We start from the raw sequence: 24822 nt of genomic DNA, 5'->3' as shown, positions 1-24822 counted from the left end.
CAGGTCCCCGCAGGGAGGACTGTTCATGCTTTCACTGGGGAACATTTTTATTTTAGCCTTCCAGTCTCAAAGTGCAACGCAAGGCAACCATGTGGAATTTTCCCAAGAAAATTAAATGAAAATAAAATGTCCCTCGGACACTCAGCCACGTCCCGGGACCAGGAAGGGAGATGCGCCCTGTGCTCGGGAATCCCGTTGGTCCCCTTCTTGTTTCTCAGGGAGCCCGTCTGGGCAGGCTGCGTGGGAACGCGGGGAAGCTGCCGCCCAGCGCGCAGGGCGGCCGCCTTCTTCATCTCGCTCCCCATCGATCGCCTCTAATGAGCTCCAGAGCAGCTGCAGCTAATGGTGGTGCGTCTGGTGTTGAGGGCAAAAGTGGGAGAAGATTATCAACCCAAGGGGCTTAACAGTTGCTGGACGGCCGAGCCCTGGGGGCGATGATGCACTTGAGAGGTCACTGAATCAAATGAGGGAAAGATGCAGTGCCTGCCGCCAGAAGAAATGCAGCAGCTCTGGGTTTCTTTTCTTTTCTTTTCTTTTCTTTTTCCAACAGAGACTACAGGCATCAACAAAACCGTTACCTTCTGCTAGTCATTAGTCCCTGACCCTTCGCCCGATGAGAAGGCTCCTAGTGGAGCCGCCTCGTCCTAATTATGACTCATCAGACGGCAGCAATCCTACCCAATTAGTGGGGCGTGAGCGAGGGGCACTTGATGGAACAGGGTCCGAGCCCTGTGTGAGCCGGGCAAGCAGCCGCCTGCCCTCAGCCCTCCACCCAGCCTGCTCCTTACCTGGGGGGCAGCTGCCATTTGATCTGATGCGCTTGATATTTCATTCACTGTGTTGCCTGCCGCCCCCCTCGGAGATCTGAGAGGGGCCAGATGAGTGGCCATAAGAGGTGCTGAGGCCAGCGGCCTTCAAGGGACAGCTAACCGGCAGATCCTATAGAATGCTCGCAGTCAAATGTCAGCACAGACAGAGAGCCACAGGTATTAGACAAGATAAAAAAAAAATGACTGGCAAATGCCTTCAGGGGTCGGGCATGTTGCACATTCTGAACTTTAATAGCATAATGGAGTAATTGCAGCTGGGAAAAGAACCCAGAGCCAGCAGGAAGGAAGGGTGTGCCGAGGCTGGGCAGCGCGGCGGGGGAGGGGCGGGAGTGACGTCGCGCGTCCTCTGCTCTGCAAAAATGCCCAAACCACTATTTATTTTAATGTTGTAAATAAGAAATTTAAATATTATCCTAGTTCCATAATAAGTAACATGGTAACGTGATGCCCTCCGGTTGTAACAAATTATTTATTAGGTTTTTTAAAATTCTAAGGCAGCGTCTTTGTAACCAGGAGATTTCCGTTGGGTCAGATCATTAAAAATAAGGGTGTGAGCCTGCCCCCGCCTCGTCAGGGAGCACTGATCTCTGAAACTCGGCTGATACATGCATTTTCTTTGTCGCTTTTTCTGCACTGCCAGAAGGTCTTTAAAAGTGGTTACCCCGTGAAGAGGTCACAGGCCCCCAAAACCCACTCTCTGCTCTTCACACGTGATAGAGGGAGAAAAAAAAAAAGAGTCCAAAAGATGAGGGTCAATTGCCTGAGAAACCCTTCAGGTTGTATGCCCTGGCACCGGCACATTTTAAATAATGGCCATAATTTGGAAGTGTTTGTTTCCAATACGCCTGGAACAGTGGCCGGGGCATCAAGGTTAGCCAAGTCCATGACTGACTTTCCCAGAAATAAAATCATGAAGTGCATTAACCTTTTCCAGGAGAGTATAAAGACAGGAGTGGCCAAGATGGCCATTACTAATGAAGACAAGCGCCCTCATGGGTTGGCTGTTTATTCCTTAGTCACATTCTCGAAGATCTGGCTGAGGAACCTGCTCCCTACCCCGGTGTCAGATGCTACTGGGCATATGGAGAAGTAGGAGCAGGGACTCCTGACCACAGAGGCTCAGACAAGGTTGAGAATATTGCATGACACTTGTGATCAGGACCCAAGGAGAGCCACAAGGGAGGCTTCGGTGCTCTGAGAGGGACAGGGGAGAAGGGCTTCAAGAACATGGCCCAAGCAGAACCTGCCCTGGAGCAGGCAGTTGGTGGGGGGCGTGCTGAGGTAGGAAAGGATCCAAGTGAGCACAGAACAAGGAGAGGGACAGGGACGTTACATGGTGCACAGGACATGCTCCCGTTATGTTAACAAAACATGCACACCCAGAGTTAGATAGATTAAAATATGGAAAGAAAAATACACGAGTGAGCTCTTTGTTGTGTGTTTCTTCACTTGTAAGCATTCTATAATGAGCACTATAACTTCATGCAATACTGTGAACTACGAAAGGACACATCAAGCTGGGCAGAAGCTGCACTGGGAGGACAAGTGTGGGACAGAGAGGCTGGCTGAAGCCAGGGGGAGGAGCCCAGCACATCCACGCCCTTTCCCGGAGGCAGGCTCACCGCCCCACAGGTTTAGAAAGCGCCAACAGCAAAGCTCTGAGCCTTGTCCTGTTGTAGATCCAGCTAGTTTCAAGTCAATGGCTTCTGACCTCCTGGGTGGCACACTATGTGACTGGGTTCTTCCCTCTTTGCTGTAGAGAGCAGAACATGAAGGGGCTGGAAAGGATGGAGCTGGTGGGGGCAGACAGGTGCATGGGATTAATACACAGAATGCAAAAGCCAGGTTCATTGTCTCTGTGGAGCATCTCTAGGGCCTAGGGCCTAGCCCTGAGAGGGGCATGGGGACTCACAGAGGACATGAAGCCAGATCTCTACTCTCAGAAGTCTGATTCTGGAGAAATCTGCCTGCACCATGCCCCTTCTGGTCAGCGAGCCAGGTGAGCCCCTTGTTTGTCCACATCTAGGATGCAAAACCACACTGGGCAATTAGAGTCTCTTCAGCTGGAGCCCAAACATGCCCAGGGTCCTATGCATCCCTGAGTTCCCAGGAGATCCCCATCTTCAGTATACGTCATCTCAGAAAAGCCATCTGAGACTCCCAGGTCAGCAAAGGGCATGCTATCAGGATCCGCGACAGAATCACAGTATGTGGTCACATGTAAACATTACAAGGCCAATTATAGGACATGATCTATTGAAAAGAAAGCCCTGCCCTGCAAACCAGGAGACCCTTGGTCATGCAGCAAAGAGTGAGAGCAGACAAGGTCAGACCCCAGCTGGGCAGGATAGGCACCCCTGGGCCCGAGCCAGCCTGAGTGGGCTCCTCCCATCCGGGGCATGCTGGCTGAAAGACAGACAGATGTCTGAAGATGAGGAAGAGAACTAGAGTCTCCTGGAGTGGTCCCAAGCTTGGTCCTGGACATGCCCATAGGATGGTGGGAGGCACCCCCGGGCCACAAGTCAGCCACAGCAGTCCAGTGGCCACCTTGGGAGAGGTGAGGTGAACACCAAGAGTGAGTCCCTCCATGTGAATGCCATCATATCCAAAGAATGTGCCTTCTCAGCCCAGGAAAAAATGTGTCATATGGGTGGAACCCAGGAGACAGGAGTTCCCAAACACAAACCCACTCAGCACATGCCTTGAGGGCTTCCTTCAAACTTCCCATTTGTGTGACCCCAACCTGACTTCAAGGTCAAATTAATTAGGAATTGAAAGAATCTATGATGCTATAATCTTTGTCAAGAACATAGCTAGATTTCAAAGTCCTTGGTGAATTTCATTATGCATAGAAGCCTCTAGCAGGGTAAATTTTCTACAGCAATGGACTGCGTCTGCCATCACTTTATTTGTGAACTTTTCATTTTGTGGTGTTGTAAAACCATAGGGAATCCAAGAATCTTAGCTCTGGGAGGCATCTTAGAAGCTACCAACCCAGCCACTTCAGCTCCCCAACTGCCTTACCCAAGGCCCCGACAGCTGCCTGGAGGCGAAGCTGCCCCTGGTGTCTGGAGCTGGGCTTGTCCCCCGTGGGACACAACCAGCAGGGCTTCTGACTGACCTGGGTCCTCAGAACCACATATAAGGAGACAAGTGAAGTCCTGGCCTAGACAACCTCAGCCTGTATGTCAGATCCCAGCTCTGCAGAGGACCCAGCTATGCCCAGGAGTCATGGGCACATTGCACAGTGTGCTCAACAGGACCACTGCCCCGGGGCCCTGGCCCTGGCCCCGGCTGACCTCTCCATGCCTTGGCTTTCCTGTTACCACACTGCCCTGCTCCTCAGGAGAACCTCTGAGCACCCCAGACCCTGTTCCCTCCTGTGGCTGGACTTGGCTCAAGGTGCTGCTCTGCCTCAAATACTTCTGGGTCCTTTCAGACCCAGATCTGCCAGCCTCTACCCCAACAGCCACAGTGTCCAGTGCGACCAGCTCCAGGGAGTTCCCTGACACCCCAGGTCCCTGGCTCCTGAGAGCAGGATTCCCCATCGGGAAGCCATGGTCGCAGACCTGCACAGTGACTGTCGGAACCACCACTCTCACAAGGGTGGAGATGGTGTTTATTTATTTGTTTTTCCTAACTTTAGCATCCAGCAAATACCTGGCCTGTGGATGCTCAAGAACAGACAAAAAGCTGAAAATAAAACCAGTGTATATCAGGTGCCTATTATAGGCCCATGAGCTCCATCCCTACTTTAGCCCCACGTGGGAGAACACACAGTTTACCTGAGCAAACCAAGCCCTAGAAGTGGAGCCCCCGTGGGTGTGCAGAGCTGGCGCCGGTGGGCAGCCAAGGTTGACACAGCCAGGAGGAGAGCAAGAGGCTTAGGACAGTGTGCTAGGAAGGCTGTCACAGAGCTGCCTGCTTCCTCGCACAGGTTCCCCCTGTCGAGATTCGTGATCTCTCTTGATGTGATACACTTTGGAAGGATGGTCAGAAAATAGTGCAGACTAAAATTAACCACATTCTGTGCACCGTTGGGGTGTCTGCAAAAGACTGATAGTTTGCAAAGACTCTTCCTTATTTTCCATTATTAATACACACCGAGCTAATTAAATGTGAGATGGCTACTGCCAGGTGAGCTCACGGATGGGGGGTGCCAATTCAACAGCAGAGATCCTCAGTTTATCTCATTGATGGCTGGTGGACAGGAAGTTCAGGTCAGGGCAGCAAGATGGGAGGGGCAATGCCTCCCAGGAGTGGGATCCCTCCACATCTGTCTCAAAGAGCCTCAGTGGAATTCCCAGGAGGGTCTCCAGCAGCAGGGAGCCTGTGTGGGTGTGCAAAGGGGAGAGGCTGGAGTGCGAATTTTAATTCCTGAAATCCTATCTTTGTTTTGGACTTCATGAAAAAGTTGATCCCCAAACAATGACACATCCCACGTGAGAGCACCACAGAAAGGGATCCCCATGGAGGGACTGTCCTAAGTGAGCATGGGTGGCGTCATCACACAAATCCACAGGATGGCTTAGAATCAACCCAGTCACAGAAGTGCTTCTCCAACTAGTAAAAACAAATAGAGCAATGGATTGTACTGTGTGGACATCCTGGTTTTGATAAAGGACTAAAATCATGCAAGGTGGTGCCACCGAGACGGGTGGGCACAGGGCCTCCCTGCACTGTCTCTTACCACTGGGTGGATCTGCAGCTGTTGCAGAATAAAGCAGGTATTTCATAAAAGTGAGTCGCTGCTCAGGCTAACATTCAAACACCACCGAGTCTGTGCTAAAGGTAACCAGTGAGCCGCACTTCTCACCTGTGACATTGCCAACACTGAAGCCATGGAGTTGCTCTCCTGTGTGTTGCCCTTCCTGTTCATACTTTTCCAGATCTTTCTCCCCACACTCAATTATTGGATGTGGTTACTCTGTAGAGCCAAAGCCGAGGCCAGAATGGCCAAAAACCCCTCATTGCTGCAGCAGATTGTGACACAGAGATCATCGTGTACAAGTAAACAACTTCTCTGAACTGTAGGTGTTAACTATTGAAAATCTAGTTACATCAGTAGAAAAAAAAATCAATGTATTTTTTAAAAATAGTAATAATCTCAGAAGTCACATTTGTCAGATTTTTGTCTCTGTGACCAAAATACATGACAAGAACAACTCAGAGGAATAAAGGTTTATTTTGACTCTTGGTTTCAGAGGTTCAGTCTGTGGTCAGCTGGCTTCAAAGAAGAAATATGGCAGAAGGGTGTGGAGGAGGGAAACTGCCCAGCTTAGGTAGCCGGGAAGTAGAGAGAGAAAGAAAGGGTTGAGGGACAAGATAAACCCTTCCATACCTGCCCCCAGTGGCCTACTTCCTCCAACTAGGTACCCCCTCCCAGTAGTCCATTCAGCTACCAATGGATTAATCCATCAAACAGAGTAGTCCACCGAGGAGACTGGATCTCTCATGGTACATCATTGTTCCTAAAAGTACCACCTCTGACATTGCCACAGTGAGAACCAGGTCTTCATCACATAAGCTTTTGGAGGACATTCTAGATCCAAGCCATATCAGAAGTGTAGCAGCCTCGGGGTGTCTTCCTGGACGTCCGTCCTCCTTTCCCCACCCTGGGCGCAGTAGGTCCAGGGGGAGAGGACCACAGTCGTGCCTTCTCTGGGCTGTGCTCTTTCTCCTCGAGACCTGGAAGGCGGCAACACAGCTGTGGATGTGAGCATGCCCACAAACACAGGGCAGGTCACATGCGTGTACCCCGGTTTTACAAGTACTGCACGTAGGATGCAGCATGTCTCCAGAACCCAAGGAAACCCTCTGTTCGTAAACAAAATGAGCAGTCTGCCCGGAGGACCACTGCTTCCCATGAGGCTGTTTATAACTCTAGGTTTCACCAGCCACGAGCCTGTCTTAGGGAGCCTGGCTAAAACACTCCATCCCCCCATCATCTCCACCACAAGTTCCAGCTGGTTTTGCTTTTGTGACCATCTTCAGGGTTCCTGATAGTGCTTCCGGGACATTCCTAACCTGGTCCTTGGAATCTTCCGCCTATTTACAGACAATAGAAGAGCCAAGTGTGCTGCGCATCTCACACGCAGCAGGAAGGCAGCAGCTGAACCTGACTCCTCAGCCCAGGGCAGGCCACAAACAGCACACCCAGGGCCCTGCAGCTGGTAAGTGAGCACTAGGTGGCTCCTCATGTCTAGCCCACCACATCACTACAGGACTCAGTTACCAGACACAGAAGTGACAGCAACACGCTCAGACTAGCCCAAGCATCAAAGATAACCCATTCCCTCAAATTCCAGAGAGACTCCAGGGTGGCCTGAGGAGCTTCTCTGGAGTCAGACCCAGACTCCAGGGTCCCAGGCCCTCCTCCAGCTGAGCTTCCCTCTGCTTGATCCACTCTCAGAAGACCCCTCCCGGGCCCCAGGTCTGGTCCTTCCAGTTCGTGATCCCAGAGAAAGTGAGCACCCTTCCTGGGAGCACAGCTGAAGCCCTGAGGAGGAAGGTGTGTAGCCCAGAGGGGTCCTGAGCCATTCAAGGCAATCCCTGCTGCAGTACGCTGATGGGCCATCTGGGGCTTCCCAGGTGGGGGACAGGAAAAGAGGGTATCAGCTTGACCTCAGAATCTGAACAAGATTATTTTAGGATGGAAAAAAAAGAAATGGGCTGGATCCTCTAAAACAAGAATATCAAGCAGACAAAAGGAAATAGAGGTCTTCCCGGCATGCTTATCCCTCCTTCTGGACTGGCCAGAAGACTGATTTTGTGGGCATTTTGGGTGTGGTTCTATTTTTGAACTTAAAATCTTCCAGCTTTGCAGTTCAGGTTATTGCTCAGGGAAAAAAGAGGGTGGGCAGGAGGTAAGTTCAGAGAATTTAATTTGCAAAATAATTTTAAATGTGAGACCCCAGAGCACCTGGGTTCAGCTTGCAGTGGATTCTCTGGACACAATGGAGGCTGTATCACACAATGGATATGAAGAGGTCAGTGCTCCAACTATTGAAGAAAATAGCACCTTTTCTCCCAAGTCCATCCATTTCATTCATAAAAGAGGAAGCATACTAAATGCACCAGCAGCAACTCCCCTCTATGCTTAAGAAGCTTCTATGTGGAAATAAAATATTGCAAAGGATTTAAGTAAAAAATTGCTCATTAATGCTAACTCCCTCTTGTTTGCAAAGAATCACATACACTTTTGATAATGATCAACACAAAGAAATGATTTTGAAATATTTTATTTTATGGAACAGTCCTGTCTACGTTGCTTACAGAGACGACATGGAACTGCAGAATTCCTTATCTTCTAGACCACGGAAATCTCCTCTTTCAGGAATAATCTTAAAAAGAGAGGACTCTTAAAAATTCAAACCTTCCAAACTCCCAGGAAGTCTTGAGGTTTCTTATTCATCTAACCTCTCTTGGCAGCAACGACAGAACTAGTACTCAGTCACACTGGAAAGAGAGAAATTTTGATGGACAAAATAGGGAGGTTATGAGGGGTGGGTGGGGGCAAGGATCTCAGAGCTGGATGCAGCAGGCCCCTCTTGTACCCTCTCCCACCCAGGTCAGCTTTGTTCTCCCAGGCAAATTTCTCTGTGAGGCCAGGACCTAGGCTTCTGGAAACTTCCAGGCTCATATCATCCCAGCTCCACAACTAAAAAGAACATATTTTCTTTATTTCTCTCTGTTTTGATCAGACTCAAATTAGACCTTGCCACATGAGCATATCCAGAGCAGTTCGTGACTGGAAGAATGGGGCGCAGCATTTGGCCCAGACTAAGTCGCACCCCCTCCCCAGCACAAGGGAAACTGGTATGTAGGGTTGGGAGGAGGTCTGCACTATAGCCTATAGGTTCAGGCAAGCAAACCAGACTCTGCATTAGACCAGAGCCACTCAAAGTCCAAGGACCATGAGGTCTACATGCTGTCCCATCTGCTGTGGTCCATGCCAGAGCAAGGAGCTACCCCAGCCTGCACCTCCACACTGTGCTTCTTTTGTTAGGAAAGTCTGCTCCCCAAACCAAAACTCAGTTGAACCAGCGAGTGTGTTCAATGACATATCTGGCTTTGCTGTGACACCTCTGCCTGGTAGTGAAAGGTCCTGAAGGTGCAAAGGTGAACACACACAAACCATGGGTCTTGCTATTTGGTAAGAGAAACAGGTACACACACAGTTTTTGTGTAGGTAACAAGGCAGACTCCTGAATGGGGATTTGAGATCTCATTTGAAGTGGAAGTCCTATTCAGTGCAGTCCCCCAAATACAAGATGCCTTGAACAGCTAGACAGTGCTGTCCCGTTCCACAGATCGGGACCTCTGCAGACACAGCAGGAGGGGCCCACTTAGGACTCCTTCCCTGAGGCCCCAGCCTACACTCCAGTGTCACAATTCTAGCTCTGGATTCGAACTTGTCTTCATTGCTGAAGCTCAGGATCTCACCTTGAGCTCTCCTCTGCTTTCAGACATGAAAACCCCTCGTGGACCATTCCGGAGCCATGCCAGAAAATTACCCTTGCTAATTACAATGAAATAAAGAGAGCCTCAGTGCCAAGCAGCAAACCTACGCTATCTCTACAGCAACTGTCAGGGAAAAAGCAATCCAGAGTCGCATTAAAAGGGAGAACTGAAAGTATTGTGCTCTCTCAGGAAATTGAAAGAAAATTCACATCTTTACTTTTGTCTGCCAACAGATGTCTTTACCTTGGAGGATGCCCTTCCTGCCTGCGGGTGGGTCAAGCCTGGCAGGCTGGCTCAGGCCAGCAAACCCACTTGGATCCCCTGATTCTCTAGTCTCTCGGAAGAATACTTAATCCTAATGATATTTCCTGCAGATACACATTAATTCTGCATTGTTCCAACCACAGAAAATGCCATGTTCCTGGGCCACAGTATTAAACATTCCCTTCACGTCTCTCTTTGCAAGATTGAGTCTTCCTTTGTCGGGGACATGGCTGCATGGCTGGTCCTACCCACCGTGCTCAGCCTCTGGTCTCTCCCCAGGTCCCAGAGTTTTCTCCTGCAGTTACCTGGTGGCTGCCAACAGCTCTGCGTCACTTCTTCCTTGCCCCTGGCATTAAAGTCGTCCTGGTTGCTCCTCATCATGCCAACAGCTGGCTCCAGCCTGGCTTGGTGCCCCTCAGAATGGGCCACAGCTGCCCCATTCTTCCTAAGGCCTTTGCAACAGCAAGTGCCAATTCCAGTGTTTTTTGCGGTTCTTATTAGTCCCTGCTACCGAGGGGCAGAAACAGATTGAGACAAAGAGAGAGAAAGAAAAAGCACAATAATCCGAATGAAATTCTAAGACCCACCAGGAGATAGCCTGAATCCTCACTAACCTACTCTCAATTCCTTCTTTCCTGGCATCTTAAGTGCTCCAGGGTTCTGTCTCAGCCAGGGAGCTGTTCGGTGCAAAACAAAAATCACAAGGAAACATCAGGAACAATGCAATAAGAGCCGGCAGTCAATGAACCCAATTTGTATAAAGTTCCCTCTGATTATGAAAACAATACTTTGTTTCCTTCATTTCACAAAATCATTTGGAACAGGAAGCTGCGTGGAACAGAGAATCAAGTGCTGAATCATGAAAGGCAGCGGATGAAGGTCTTTCATCTAGGAAATCTTTAGCTAAAGAGAGAGAGCAGGAGAGAGAACATCAATCAGATATTATTTCCAATTATTTTTCAAATTGGAACAGAGAAAGAAAACACACACACCCAAAGCCTGACATGGTGTTACTCCAGTTCGTTGCTGGAAGGAAAGTCCTTGCTTATATTGAAGTAAAGTTCTGAAAATAAGCAAAGAACAGATTTATTGATTTTGGGGGAGTCTGAGTGTAAAAAAGAGAAAGAATAAAGAAGTGCTCTTTGCCCGCTCTGTCCAAATGACATCCCCAGTGGCCTCCCTAATGGTGGGGGAGGGGAGGGGCAGGTGCCTACCCGGGCACATGGACAGAACTGCCCTTAGGCTAGGGCTAATGGTATTGGCTGAGGCTGCTGTAAGCCTCTCTTTTCTAATAGCCAACTTTCTATGTGCGAGAAGACAGACAGATATTGATTGGTCCAAATGCCCTTGAGTTGACAACATCTGAAATGAAAATCCACAAGGCTAGCACAAACTTTCTGCAAGTTCAATTTCTGGAATCTGATTATGACACTGGCTTGTGAAACCGTGAGCTCACGTAAAAGGCCTCTCTCTCTTTCGTACCCCTATTTGGCACCTGTAATCGGTGGGAGTTAAGTGGCTTCATCAAGCTTGTTATTCAAATGGCCAACAGAAAGAGGCAACTACAGGCTAATCTTGGAGTGATTAAAGGAAGAAGCATTCTCTCGCTGGTGCAGGGCTAATGTCCGCCACAAAGTGGACCAAGGCCTCGCATTGCTTCCCACCTGAAACGGGAATTACGCGCAGCTTAAGTACACATTCTCTCAAAAGCTGATGCATGAAGCAGCTTTTCGAAGTTATTTCGGAGCAGCTACAGAGAATCTCCACAATCCCGTGCCTGCCGCACTCGGTGGGCATCAGAGCCCCCATTTTGTGGTCTCCATTACTCTATCACAATTAATTTTTCCGCTTTTCTTTCCTCTCCCAAATAAAATGCTGAAGTTGCATTTCACAATTGCTGAAGTCCTGGGAATAGCAAGGCTGGTGCAACTCTATCCAGCTCTTATTAAAACACGCCTCTGTATTCTACAAATTCCTCTTGATCGATACATCGACTGCAGCATGAGCCTTAAATAAAGCACTACTACACTCGAAGCACACACCGTTCTTGTCTTAGTAGGTTATTTAGAAGCATAAAAAAAGCAAAACTGTTTGCAATTGGCATCTGGACACATGTACCAAGGAAGCTGCAGGTGGAATACACATGAAATGTATCCCATCCTTGCTGGAAGCGCTGATCCTTTATGGCTTCACATTTCTTTCCTCGTCCATCTTAGTTAACCCTCTCAAAACAATGCCAGCTTTGTCGCTCCAAGTGTCAAACACCTGCCCTGCACAGAGGCGGCTTCTGAAAGAGCGTTCTGTGCCTGGCATCTGCACATCAGTCAGCAACGCTGTCTTAGGAGATACCACGGCATTCTTCTGTAGAATATCAGGACCGGAAGGAACCACTCTCTGCCAGACATGGAGTGAAGGGATAAGGGGGAGGCAGAAAAGAAGGAAAAGACAGGGGCCCAGGCAGGTAAGCATCACATGGGACAGCCCCAAGTCAGCCAGAGAAGCAGCACACCAGCCCGCAGACTTGCTGCAGCTCCAGTGAGGGTGAATCCCAATCCCGATGTCACCTGCAACCTTGACCAAGTGAGGCGAAGGCCCACCTGCAGGGAGAACAGTGTCTGATGACTTCCACAGCTCAAGAGGCAGTACCTCCCAACCAAAGAAGCAGCTGGGGTCTACAGATCGTGCAACACTTCCAATAATGAAGGAAGCATTCTCAGACATGAAGTTGTGTTCCCTGCACCCCAATGTGGCTGATTTATATGCAGGAGAACCTTCCATCCTTCCGTCAAGCAGAAAGTCACATCTTACAACACTCCTCCCTTACCACAGGGCACGAAGGCCTCGGCTGTGTCTCAACTTGCCAACAGCAGGCTCCATACTGCCTGGCCACCCCAGGAACAGGCCCCAGCTCCCCTCTTCCTAAGGTCTCTGCAGCAGCAAGCACCAACCTTCTCACTAGTCCCTACTGGGAGGCAGAGACAGAACTAGAAGAGGGAAACATTGCAAAAACTTGAACACAAATTCTGAAAGCTTCTAATTACAAGATAACTAGGAAATACCTAGACAGAAATAGTAATCATCACCACCTACTGCTGCAGCCAAAATTAAAAACATTTCACAAAGGATTCAAAGCCCTGTGTTGACATGAAGTGACGCATTTAGCCTACCAGACCGTGCGGATGGGCTCCGGAGGTAAAGGCCCTTTCTGAATTCATGAAAAGATCAACATCTGAATATATATTAAAGATAAAGTCTAAATAATTCATAAGAGGCAGAAAAACACCGGCTTAACTTCTAGGTGGGTGCGGGGCCACTGGCCCCTGAGGGAGGGAGGGAACAGAGTCCAGGAGGCACGTGCTAATGAATTCTGTGCCTCTTGCCTCCACCCAGGCCTGGCTTTAAATGGCAGACTGTTTTATTAGAAGAAAACACCAATCTCTCAACTCAGAAGACACGATCTCAGCACAAAAAGGTGGAAATCACCCATCCCTAACTCCAGGACTTTTAAAAGAGAAACAAAGTTCATGGGTCCTCAGATGGCTCGCCTCCAGGGACGCGAAGCCCCGGAAGAGCTGCTGGGATCATTCCTGGTCCTGTGACTTGGAACCATCCCACGGGCCCAGAACCAGCCTCAGGCATGGGACAAGACAGCCGGCACAGTAGACCCAGGGCTGTGGCCTCACGCCTTCACCAGCAGGGACGGTCTCCTGGGAGCTGCCTCTTCAGGGCCACCTGGAGACCAGCTGAGAAGCAGCACAATCCCAGGAACGGCTCTGAGCCTGGCTCTGCCGCTCTCCTCGAGTCCTCGGATTTCTCCACACCTCTGTCCTCTCCACCCTATACTGGAGATCTTGTTTCCTGCCCAGTGGGCTTGTGGCCACCAAATAGCCCCTGGTGCTCTGCAAAGCCACGTAGCCCCTTTAGTCCTGTGCTCGTCAAGACACTCAGCTCCAAGAGACTTCTGTCCACTAACAAAGACAAGAGCTGCCATCTTCAAGACACTAAATTGTCCATTTAAAGATTGGACAAGTGAGCACCAGGCCTGGAAGGCTGCCCCAAAGGGACAGCCAGGTCCTGGTTATCTACGCAGTTATCTCCGTGCCTTAAGCTGAGCTCAGGGTTCACCAGAAAGCTCCCAACACCGCAGAAATCCCTTTCTTCTCCAATCATGAACCACCCACCACCAAACAGGAATGCCATAAGAGAGAAGGAACCCATTCCGATGACTTAGCCATCCCGTCTGCAAGGCCAGCTCTCCGGCCCCCTGCCTGCACCATGTAAGAGAGACCTGTGCAGACTGGGCCTAGGGACACTCAGGGGATTCTGTCTGGCAGTTAGGACCTCGGATAAAACCCTGTGGCCTCACTGGGTGGGCACGCCCAAGCTGCTCTGACACTGTCCTCAGGAGGGCCGAGGCTCTGCACAGCCACCCTCAGACCACATCTCCTGAGCAGGGTGTGGACACGGCCTGCTTCCTGGCCAAGTGAGCAGGAGTGCTGGGGTGACTGGCTGCTCACAGGGTGCACTCCCTGGACCCTGCCCACCAGGCCAGCTCCACGCCAGGGACCAGCCAGCTCATACTTCCCTGCTTGCAGAGGAGGAAAACGCTTTTCTGACTGATGACAAAAGGTCCCCTGAAAACGCCCTGCCCTGTGTTCACATGTAAAGAGCACCTAACAGAGAGGGGCCAGCCAGGTGGGGCCAGAGCTCCAGGTGGGCCTGGCCCCTCTGCCCCCACTGCCCACAGGCCCCACCTTCAGGCAATTCCTCAAAACACAGAAGGTGGGGCTTTTCCTAATTTTGCAGTAATACTTTTTTTAAAAATTTGTAAATTCATAAAAATGCAGGAAGAAAATGAAATTTTAAAACACCTATAATTCTGCTCTTTCCATAGTAGCCACAGTTTTTGGTATATCATTCTAAATTTTTTTTCATGGCTATATCTACCTTTTTTGAAACAAAAATGTGATTATGCTGTACATTCTATTTTATAACCTGCTTTTTTACACTTGTCAACATAATTTAAACAATTTTTGGTTTTTAAAAAATATTTATTTTTTAGTTGTAGTTGGACACAATACCTTTATTTCACTTATTTATTTAATTTTATATATATATATATATATATATATATATATATATATATATATATTTAGTTTTAGGTGGACACAATATCTTTATTTTATTTTTGTGTAGTGCTGAGGATCGAACCTAGGGCCTCATATGTGCTAGGCAAGCGCTCTACGGCTGAGTCACAATCCCAGCCCCAATTTTCGATTTTTTAGTATGCTCATCTGATGCTGTTTAAAGGATGCAGAGTTGTAACATTCTGGCCCACCCAGGAGACCTCATGGTGCACTTTGATAAGCAATCCTGCCAGGGACAGCCTCACCCAGCTAAGTCTTTGCCCACACCCATGACTGTACCCTTAGAATACATAAGGAGGTGTAAATGTGGGCAGCACTGGTGGAGTTAAACCCGTGTGCACAGTTTCTCCATGTAGAGCAGGGAGTGGTTTTATAGCAAAAAAAAAAAAAAACAAGCTCCCTGAGTTGGCACCTCGCCACGCACGGTTCAGGGCACATTCCACACCTGAGCCCGTGATCGCCCTCTGCCCTCCTCGGGCCTCATTCTTCAGTGTGTGGCTCACACTTTTGAAGCTTTTCAACACAGTCTCTGTAAGAATCACCATCAATGACGCTGTCCTGGGGCCCCCGCCTGCTCACAGCCTCTCTCCAGGGCCTGGAGGAGAGGGACACGGCTCCTGGGCAGCAGGAGACACTTAGGCTAGCTGTCACCAGCCTGCCTAGGGCCACCTTCCCCTATATGCTGGGGAGTCCACTTCTGCAACCTGCCCCTCTGTCCCCAGGGGGAGAGGGTAGGACCTGAGCAGGAAGGGTGGACTCCTGAGCCTTACACAGCCCAGGTGACCAAAACTCAGATTCAGTGTTACAAGGCTACCCTTCCCCCTGGGGCTCTCCTTTTGCAGAAGACAACCTGAGAACCAGGCAATCTACCTCTCCCTCCCCATCTACCTACCTACCTACCTACCTACCTACCTGTGTCTCTATCTGTAGGCCTCTACCTGTATCTCTACCTCTCTCCTCCTTCTCCCTCAGCAATCAATGGCTTGATCACAAAGCCCTGAGGACTTTGTGGTCAGAATACATACTGGCAGGTGGTGTGGTTATTGGGCATATAGAATGCTTGGCACAGCCCCTGGGAAGAGCATCCCTACAGTTCCACACCACATCACACATGCACACCAACATGCCACAACTGCCTCTGGCCACCACCCTCCCCTGGTCTTGCTCTACATGAGTCCTGGATTGGAGAGAAGCTGTGGAAGGGTCTTTTAAACTATCAGTCTGAGTGCTTCACCCTACTGCTTAAACCCTTTGTGGCTTCCCATCATCCCCAACACCAGTCCCCATGTATTCATCCCCTCACAATGCTCTCTCCATCAGGGGCAATTCTCTCTACTTCTCTCACCTCTCCACACTTGTATTGTATTAGTGTCTTCTTCATTGCTATAACAAAACACCTGAGGCTGTGTACTTTGTACAGAAAAGAAGTTTATTCAGTTCACAGTACTCAAAGTCCAAGAACATGACACCAGCCTCTGCTCAGCTCAGGTGAAGGACTTCAGACTACACCACAAATGGCAGATGGCATTGTGTTACGAGCACACACACAAAACACACACACACACACACACACGGGAATCACATGACAGGAAGCAAGACAGAACAAGCTAAGACAATCAAACTCATTTTAACACGTTCTTGCAGGAACCAATTCAACACCAGAAGCCCTGCATTAATCCCTCCACAAGGGTGCAGCCCATGATTTAATCACCTCCCACCAGGCGATTCCTCTTAAAGAGTCACCCCTTCTGAACATCTCCCACAGTGGGGAGCAAGCTTCCCACACCTGAACCTCTGGGGACAGTCCCAAACCACAGCGGCCACCTGCACACACCTGCCCCAGACAGCACTGCTCACCACCACAGTGGCAGTGCCACACATGGACATTCAGACTGGGTTTCAATCAGTGCAATGTAGTCTTGTGTTCTTCAGCTGCCCCGGCCACACATCTCATGTGGCTGTGACCTTGGACAGCTTGGACGGCAGAGACGAGGACCTTCCCCAGACACCCCCACTGGACGGCAATCCGAAGCCTGGAGAACCTTGCCCAAGCTCTCCAGAACCACAGCCTTTCTCCCGAGTTCTTCCCCATCGTAACCACTAGGACACTGATGAATCGGTTCCTGAGACGACCCCCAAACCAACAGTGAGCACCACTGTCCCTTAAGTTATTGGATTACTTGTGTTTCTTGGAGAATCGACTCCTGGTGGACTAAGCTGATTACCCTCAGCCTTCTGCGAGGCAAATCCTAATCTCCTAGAAGCCCCTCTCTACCTGCCTAAGGCCCCCGAGTCTGTCCTCAGAGGTGTCCCTCTCAGCCCGGGGTCCTTCACCTTCTGACAGCTCCTGCGGCCCCAGGATGCAGCCTCTTCCCTTGAACACTCTGTACCGCAGCTGGAGCAGCAGGGACAGCAGAGGTCACCTTCTGTCACCACCGTCGAAGGCAGTCCCAGGGGCCACACGTGGTCACCCGGCTTGCAATCTGGGAGGGGGCTAATGCAGAACGCAGCCCAGTGGCAGCGGGGAGTGTGTGCGGGGGGCCTCTCAGCTAAGACACGGAAGATGCACCCGCATGGAGAGAAGAAGCACTCGCCTGGGAGAGAGGCAGCCATGCTGCAGGTGGGACCTCACCCGGCCGAGAGCTCTGGGAGACAACCTGTGCGGGAGCCCGGGGGGGGGGGGGGGGGGGGGGACCTAGAACTGGGGGGGGAGGGGGGGAAGAAGGAAGAGGGAAGGTCCGAGGGAAGCCAGGCCCAGCAGCCAGCCCTGTAGCCCCAGCTACTCCGGAGGCTGAGGCAGGAGGATTGCAAGTTCCAGGCCAGCATCAGCAAATTAGCAAAACCCTGTCTCAAAAAAAAAAAATGAATAGCTGAGAATGTAGTTCAGTGGTAGATCACCCCTGGGTTCAATCCCCCGTCCAGGAAAGGGGGGGGCAGCGTCTCACGGTTCCCCTGGGGGAACCTGTGGCGGAGGAAGCCCAACCCAGGAGAGCAGCCGAGAACCCTGCAGTGACGCGCCTTGTCACGAGCAGGGGGCCGTCCCGGCAGGCTGCTCTGCAGTCCACAGAGCCACTGACCTCACTGAGAGCAGAGGACCTCCACAGGCCAAAGGGAAAGGAAGATGAAGCTAACTGTCTCCATAAAAGCAAAGATGGGAGCCCAGACTTTCCATGGGCCATTGGCTAACCGGAGGACAGGGCAGACATCTAGGAGATCCGCAGGTGGCAGTTGTCTGTCTGCATGGCCCCTGGAGACCCTGGGCACCTAGTGATCACGATGAGAGGGGCTCCCGTCTGCAGGACTGTAGTATGTCCACTTTGTGGGCATCCGGGAGGTCCTCGAAGACCAAATCAAATGCCTGCTTGGTAGGGCAGAGAAGGAGGCGGACTTGAGAACAGGACCTGCAGCTGCACCGCGAGCTTCTCAGAGTGGAGCCAGGTGCTTCCCGGGGGCTGCCCGCTGCAGAGCCGCAGACAAGGGGCCGCTCTGGGAGGCTACCGTGCTCTGGTGCTTTGGTACCTGGACCAAGGGACAGGAGGGGCAGACAGAGTGGAGGTGACACTGCTAAGACAAGACAAGAGCAGTTGCCCTTTCCTGACTGAGTCCCCTTTCCCAACAGTTGCCCCTCCTGGGACGCATCCTGTGCCTCCCCAGGTAGGACATGACTGTCCATTTGAAGTGTCGTGTGAACCTCACCACTTCCCATGCTCCCGGGCACGGCACTTGCCATCCTGGCCCCGCTGCCCAGGGCTGCCTGAGAGAAGGGCTCCGTGTCTGTGTGACATGAGGGCATTTCAGTGGCACAGGTCTCCTGCCCCACAGCACGGGCCCCAGTGCCCCAAGAATACTTTGGACAGGGGCGTAAACCACCTCCGCCACTCACGCCTAGCCCTGAAAGGACACGCACGCCCTGAGCCCGCGCGCTCTCCAGGCCCTTCCCCGAGTGGACAAGGAGCAGCATTTGCTTTTGAGCCACCAGACAAAAGCTTCATGTGGTGCTGGAAGGAGCAGGCAGGGCAAAACTCCAAATGAGGGTGTCCTTGGGGACCCAGAGGGGTCATTTTCAGGTCTTAGGAAACACATATGATGCGAGTAGTGCTGGGCCGGGGAGGGGCGCGTTCACGTGGCCTCCCTACAAGAGCGGGGAAGGCACTCCCATCCCATCCCACTGGCACGGTGACAGGAAGCAATGACATAAGGAAACATGGACCCTCGGGACCTTGCAGGGCACACAGCCACGACCTGGCTCAGAGCCCCACACCTGCTTGTCTTGATTCCACCCCAAGACTCTTCACAGGAAGGTGAGCAGTCCGGTGAAGAGCTGCAGGTCAGTGGGGCTGGGAAGCCACCAGCTGTCCTTGCTGGTGTTTCTCACTCCACCAGCTGGCCCCCAGGGGACAGCCTCACAGCCCAGTAGACACTGATGGGAGGAGCCTCTCTTCCCTCTGCAAAGAAAATGAAATGGTAGAAGCCATTCTGAGGAGCCCACCCCTCCCGACCTCCAGCATCACACAGGAGCCAGGTGCAAAAGATCATCATGCACAGCGAGGTCACACCCAGCACCATCTCCACCTCCAAGGTCCCCAGAGGGTGACGTCCCCTGGCTGTAGCTCACCCAGCTCCAAGGTTCTTTTGACCTTCACACTCCCATCCTATACCCCTGACGTCCTGATAAACCAGAGGAGCGTCCCAGCAACGGTCAAGCAGGAATCCTTCTTCGTAGCACATAGGAAGACACGCCGGAAACGTCTTCTAAAATGAAAGGGCTCCGGGAAGAGCGATTCCCGGTCTCAGACTGCAGAGTCAGAGCCGGGGTTACATTTGGGTTAGGTTTAAGGATAATCCACATGGGAGGATTTTTATAATTCCTTAATCTGGGATAAACTGATAAAATGGAAATTTTCTAGAAGTAAAGATCATGTTCCTTTATCCTAAGGGGACAGGAGACAGTGGAAGCTTTAAGCCAGGGGCAAATGTGAGAAGGCAGGGCAGGAAGGAAGGTGGGCAGGGCGGACCTCGGAGTTATTCCAGAGCCACCCCAGTGCCCAGGGGCGTCCCAGCTCAGACTGCAGAGAGGCTCACAGCCCAGCCCCCCCCCCCCCCCTCTGGGCTTGCACTCTGGCTGGGGAAACAGAAAGCAAATAAAGGAGGAAGCCTCAGAGCCCGGCCAGGCGGGGGCGCGGGAGGCACGCAAGTCCTTCCTGTCTTCCGAATCATTTGAACTTTAATTGGTGTTTCTCCAAGAGTTGGGTCCACCAGCAGGGGACGGAGGGGGACTTCCAGGTGGCTGCAGAGGTGACAATCTCATAGGTACCCTCCTCAGGAGAGCAGGAGAACTGTCACCTCCAGATCTGCAGAGCAGATCACAGCAAGCCCCAAAGTCTGGAACTCGCCTCTCCAGGTGCTGCCACTCAGCCCGACCTGCACACCAGCTCCCCGGAAACCACGAGGCCTGTGGAAGCCCGTGGCCACTGTCCCATTGGGCTTCTGGCTCCTGTGTGGCAGTGCTCAGCCCTTAACTGAGAGGACAGTCACCTATTCACGCGGAAGAGGTCTGCTCAATACCAGGGACTTCAGGTGCTAAGGCCGAAGGCCAGGAGAAGAAGACCCGTGGCAAAGCCGATCCAGAGGTCTGCTCACTGGGGGCCACTGGAGGACACCAGGTAGCCAGACAGGAGAGTAGTGGGCCACCGAAGCCCCAAATCCCTGTCAGGAGTCCTCAGAAGGCTCCAAAGAGAGGTGACCTAGGACCTGGGATTTTGAAGAATGAATGTGTTTTTCAGGCTGAGAAGAGGTGGAGAGGCATTCCAGGCTGGGAGGGCAAGAGACGCACCATCACAGAGCGGGGACCAGCCAGAATGTCCGAGGATGGCTGCCCAGTTGTTCAGAGTGGCTGGAGCCCGGGTATGTGGCAGGAGGGGCAGAGCTGTCTGGGGAGGGATGTGGGGACTGGATGATGAGACCCTTGCCAGCTGAAGCAGGGACCCTGGCCTTCCTCGGCAGCCGTGTGGGGTAGGGACATCACCAGGTTTACACAGATTTCTGGGTATCAGGGTGCAGCTGGCACTGACAGGTGACGGGCACCATGGCAGGGACGTCCACAGGAGGCCACTGCCCAGGCCCAGGACACAATGGCGAGATCAGAAGCGAGGCAGGCAGTGGGCTGGGAGGAGAGTTGGGGACGTGGACTGGAGTGGCAATGGGGAACTCAGGTGGGTCCCCGAGGAGAAATGTGTTCGTTTTCTATAGCTGTGACAACATTACCACAAAATCAGCAGCTTAAAGAAGGACATTTATGATAGCACCCACCTCTGTGGGTCCAGAGTCCCAGCGAAGCCCCACAGGATGTCTGCCTGGGTCTCTCAAGCTCGCAGGAGAGGCAGCAACAGGAATGGGTCTCAGCCGGTGGCCTGACAGGGCAAGGACCCTTCCCCTCTCTGCGGGTTGTTGTAGAACTTGGTTTCCGCTGGCTGCTGGTGGCTGGCTGGAGGCCACCCTCCAAGTGGATCCCAACACGACCACCTGCTTTCTCACAGAAAGATGGCTGCTGGGGAGGGAGTGAGAAGGACCACACACAGACAGGGTCTTCTCGGGTTGAAGAAATGTCCTGAACTTATGCTGTGGTGTTGGTTTCACAATTCTGTAAAGTTGCTGAAGATCGCTGGCTTAAAATAGGCCCCTGTCACAGCAGGCCAGAGGCACCTGGATGCAGCTGTCAGTCTGGAAGCCACAGATGCAGGACGACACTGCCTGAAACAGGGTCAGTGGGCACAAGGCAGCTGCACAAAGGGAGGGGACACTTGCTCACGGCACTGTAATCCACCTTCCTCTGCAGAAGCACCTCAGACCCAGAGAGCAGGGCTGACGGCCACCCCGGAAGGTACTGGGCAAGAGTGTGTGGGCCCCGTGTCCAGGAAGAGATGCGTGGACAGAGTGTCTCCCAAAGAGATGCAGCGCGCCCCTCCCCTTCGCTCACCCAGTAAACGCACTGGGAACCTGCAGGCACCAGCTGGGTCCTTGGCCCCAGCTTGCTGACGGGCCAGCGTGGAGGCACAGATGCCCTATGAGGACCCAGCTGCCTCAGTGGGAATGTGTCCAGGATGTCAGCAACAGCCTGGACCACCCCAATCAACAGGAAAGTTTGTTCCCTCCCTGGCTCTAGCCTGTGACTTTCGGCAGCCATGACCGTCTCCTGTGGAAGCTGTGGTGGACTCCAGGTGGCGCACATGTTGAGCCCAGCTTGTCCCTAATTAGTTAAGCCCAGGAGGCAGCCACTCATTCGCCCTCTCTGCAGTCTCCCTGTGGGGCCAGCGCCACATCTCGCTGCTAAATGTAACCAGGAGAATCAGGTACTCAGGGACTCAAGATGAGAGGTTTGGTCCCTCTCCCAAAGCCAAAGGAAAAGCCTGTGGCCAGAGAGAAGGAGGTGAAGAATTTGTGGCAGAATGACAGCGCCTGGCATTCCCGTGGTTCGTGCTGCGTGCCAGCAGGACCTCGGGGCGTGTTTACAAAGCATGTCATTGCCTTTGCTGCTCATCCCAACCCTAGAAAAGAGGCACGACCCCATCTCCCAGATGAGAAAACTGAAGCTCGGGGTCAATCCCTCTTTTCCATCCTCCAGGCCCACAAACCAGCAGCTACCCACATTTCTCCTTGGCTCTGCCTGTTCATGTACATGCAAAGCTCCCGCCACCTCTGCATGACATTTCCCATCACCCCAATGTGCCCAAGTCACTGCAGTTGGCACAAAATGCATTTAGATTGTTTTCTTACACAGTAAATGTTTTCAAAGCATTCACCTCACTTGTTTCTATGATTACGTAAAAGTCCAAACAAGTTGCAAGGCAAACTAGAGGTCATTTTAGAGCCACACAACCCAGCTAAGTATTTTAAGTAGGGCCCAGGATTATGAGTCACAGCTGTGAGTGACAGGGAGGCGGATAGAATTACACACTCGGCCTGGAAGGAGCAACAGGCGGGCCCAAGCCCGAGTTAGAGAGGCAAGAGAGAGACTGCAGCCCTGACAGGGGCGCCACCTGCCCGGGTGAGTTGGCGGGCCGCCCCAGGCAGCCGCGGCCCTGCCCTGCCCCTGCAAGCTGCCCTGTCTGATGAACTCACGGATGAAGGCAGGACGGTTTCTCGGACACCTGACAAAGGCTGTTTCCAAGGAAGGGTTCTATTTAGTCCTTACACACGACCTGTGTATTTTCTCTCCTGGAACCGGATACCTCTGGAAACCTGCCAGGCGCTAGTCAACGGGGAGGGCGAGTGTGTAAGATGGGAAAGGGAAACTCAGGCAGGAAGGTGCTGGCGCAGAATTGCCGCCGGATGAATTTCTCACTCTGCAATGGGAACCGGATGGGGCCCTGGATGTCGCAAGGGCCTCAGGCTGAGAACCAGTGTTTGCACAACCCAGGCCTGGCCCAGGCAGCCTCCTCCCTAGGGAGCTCTTGGCCAGCCCAATAGAAGTGACTTCTCCCCTGCACAGCCACGGAGCTGGGGCCATCCCACACCACTGGCAGTCCCGCTGGCTGAGAAATCACGTTATTTAATGTTGTTTTAGAAGGGACTTTTCCAAACTCATCAATCAGTAAACCTGTGTCCAGAGTGATATTAATGGCAATTATCGTTGTCAAGGCTCTTTAATTTTTTTCGAAGGACGGCTTAATCTACTGCACTGTGATGGATCAGGATGGAGGCCACTTATCATTTCTGAAAACGACACATGCAAAATAACAGTGAGATGTGAGATCAGGCCTTTGTTCTGATTTACAGTTTGCCTCTGACATTCTCTCATCTGCTCCCTCCTTCATCCATTCTACAACACCCTCTGTGTGCCTCATGGGGGCAAGACCTCAGGGCGAAGGTGCCCAGGACAGCCCCACCCTCCCCAAGACCCAGACCTTCCTTGAAGGACACCATGAAAACTATAGGCAGTGCTGTCCAGCAGGGCACAGCACCAGGCACTGGGTGGACGTCCATCACAGGGATTGACCTGCCCTAGGTCAATGGGAAGACATTGAAGGACAGGCAAGAGCTGGCTAAGGCAGGAGGATGGTCATGCAGGACAGAAGCCCAGGAGGAGTGGCAGAGGGAATCAGCAGAGCCTGGTGGGGAGACCCCACCATTATGGCCACACAGCTCAGAGCAACAAAAACCACCCCTGAGCCTGGGCCTGCGGACCCCAAAGGCAAGTACTGGGCTGCTTTGAGGGTCCCCAGGGTCCACAGATTTGTCCTGTTTGGTGTCTGATGGAGAATGAGCAGGGAGAGGGATTCGGGGCACTTGGTTCAAAGCGGTCTCTCCACGTGTGGCCAAGCCAGAACCTCCGTTTCCCACTCCGGCTCTCCAGTGGTTGCTATCTTGAGCAAATATTCCCATCAGAAAACAGAACCACCATAAAGTCATCTCAACCACTGAGTTTATTTAGCACAGTCCAGCCCCAAACTGAAAACCCAAGGAGACAGTTAATTGAGCCTCAGCACAGAGCCCAGCAGGGCACGAGCCAGAGCAGGCCCGAGCAGACCTCCCGAGGTGCCCCTGACTTCCCCTGAGCCAGTTAATTTATTCCACATACAATCTCCTCCCAGCCTCCAGGGAATCCAGCTTCATGGAGGTCCTCTTAGTGGAGGATTTATCAAACCAGAGTATATGCATGGTATGAACATCAGATCCATTATCTAAGCTGTTGGTTTTAGTCGAAATGTCAAGAAATGATTTAGTATAAAATCCGTCACAAAAGCATTTATTAAAAAATCTTTTGCTGCTCTTCATCTACAAACATTTACTACCCTGCATACAAATGTCAGTGGTTCAGCCTAATATACTTCTTCATTATTTACTGTTCACTCCTGGATAAAAGCCAAAAAGGATGTCCACCAGGACTGCAGCACGGTACAGACCAGAGCTGCCCGACATCAGGTGGGGTGCTGTGGGGGCCAGCACACTGCACAGAGATCAGGCCCTCTCTGGGGAGCAGAGTCCTCCTCATGTCAAAGCTTCACTTACAAATGGAAGTTTATCAATGTATTACAAGGACTTTCTAGAGTAAACCAAATTAAACAAGGACATGACAGCTAATTGATCCATGCATGCCAGCGTACTTTTATCCAAATATA

At 51.7% G+C, this 24822-nt stretch overlaps 1 long non-coding RNA gene across 2 annotated transcripts; it reads right to left on the bottom strand.

Annotated features, from left to right (window-relative positions):
* Window positions 1-17418: 17418 nt before the first annotated feature.
* On the bottom strand, window positions 17419-23107 carry LOC124095659 (uncharacterized). 2 transcript variants are annotated; one of them, XR_006852561.2, is made up of 4 exons: window positions 21014-23107; window positions 19320-19499; window positions 17782-19149; window positions 17419-17548 (listed from the first exon to the last, which is right to left on the bottom strand). It is a non-coding gene; the product is annotated as an uncharacterized LOC124095659 (long non-coding RNA). The 2 variants fall into 2 exon arrangements; XR_006852560.2 differs by having other exon boundaries at window positions 19320-21454; window positions 22823-23107.
* Window positions 23108-24822: the final 1715 nt, after the last annotated feature.

The sequence above is a fragment of the Marmota monax genome, unplaced genomic scaffold (genome assembly GCF_021218885.2).
Source record: "Marmota monax isolate L192 unplaced genomic scaffold, Marmota_monax_Labrador192_F-V1.1 WCK01_AAM20220418_F8-fsc00076, whole genome shotgun sequence".
NCBI lineage: Eukaryota > Metazoa > Chordata > Mammalia > Rodentia > Sciuridae > Marmota > Marmota monax.
Note: the sequence above shows the minus strand (reverse complement) of the source record. Positions and strands in the feature narration are given on the sequence as shown.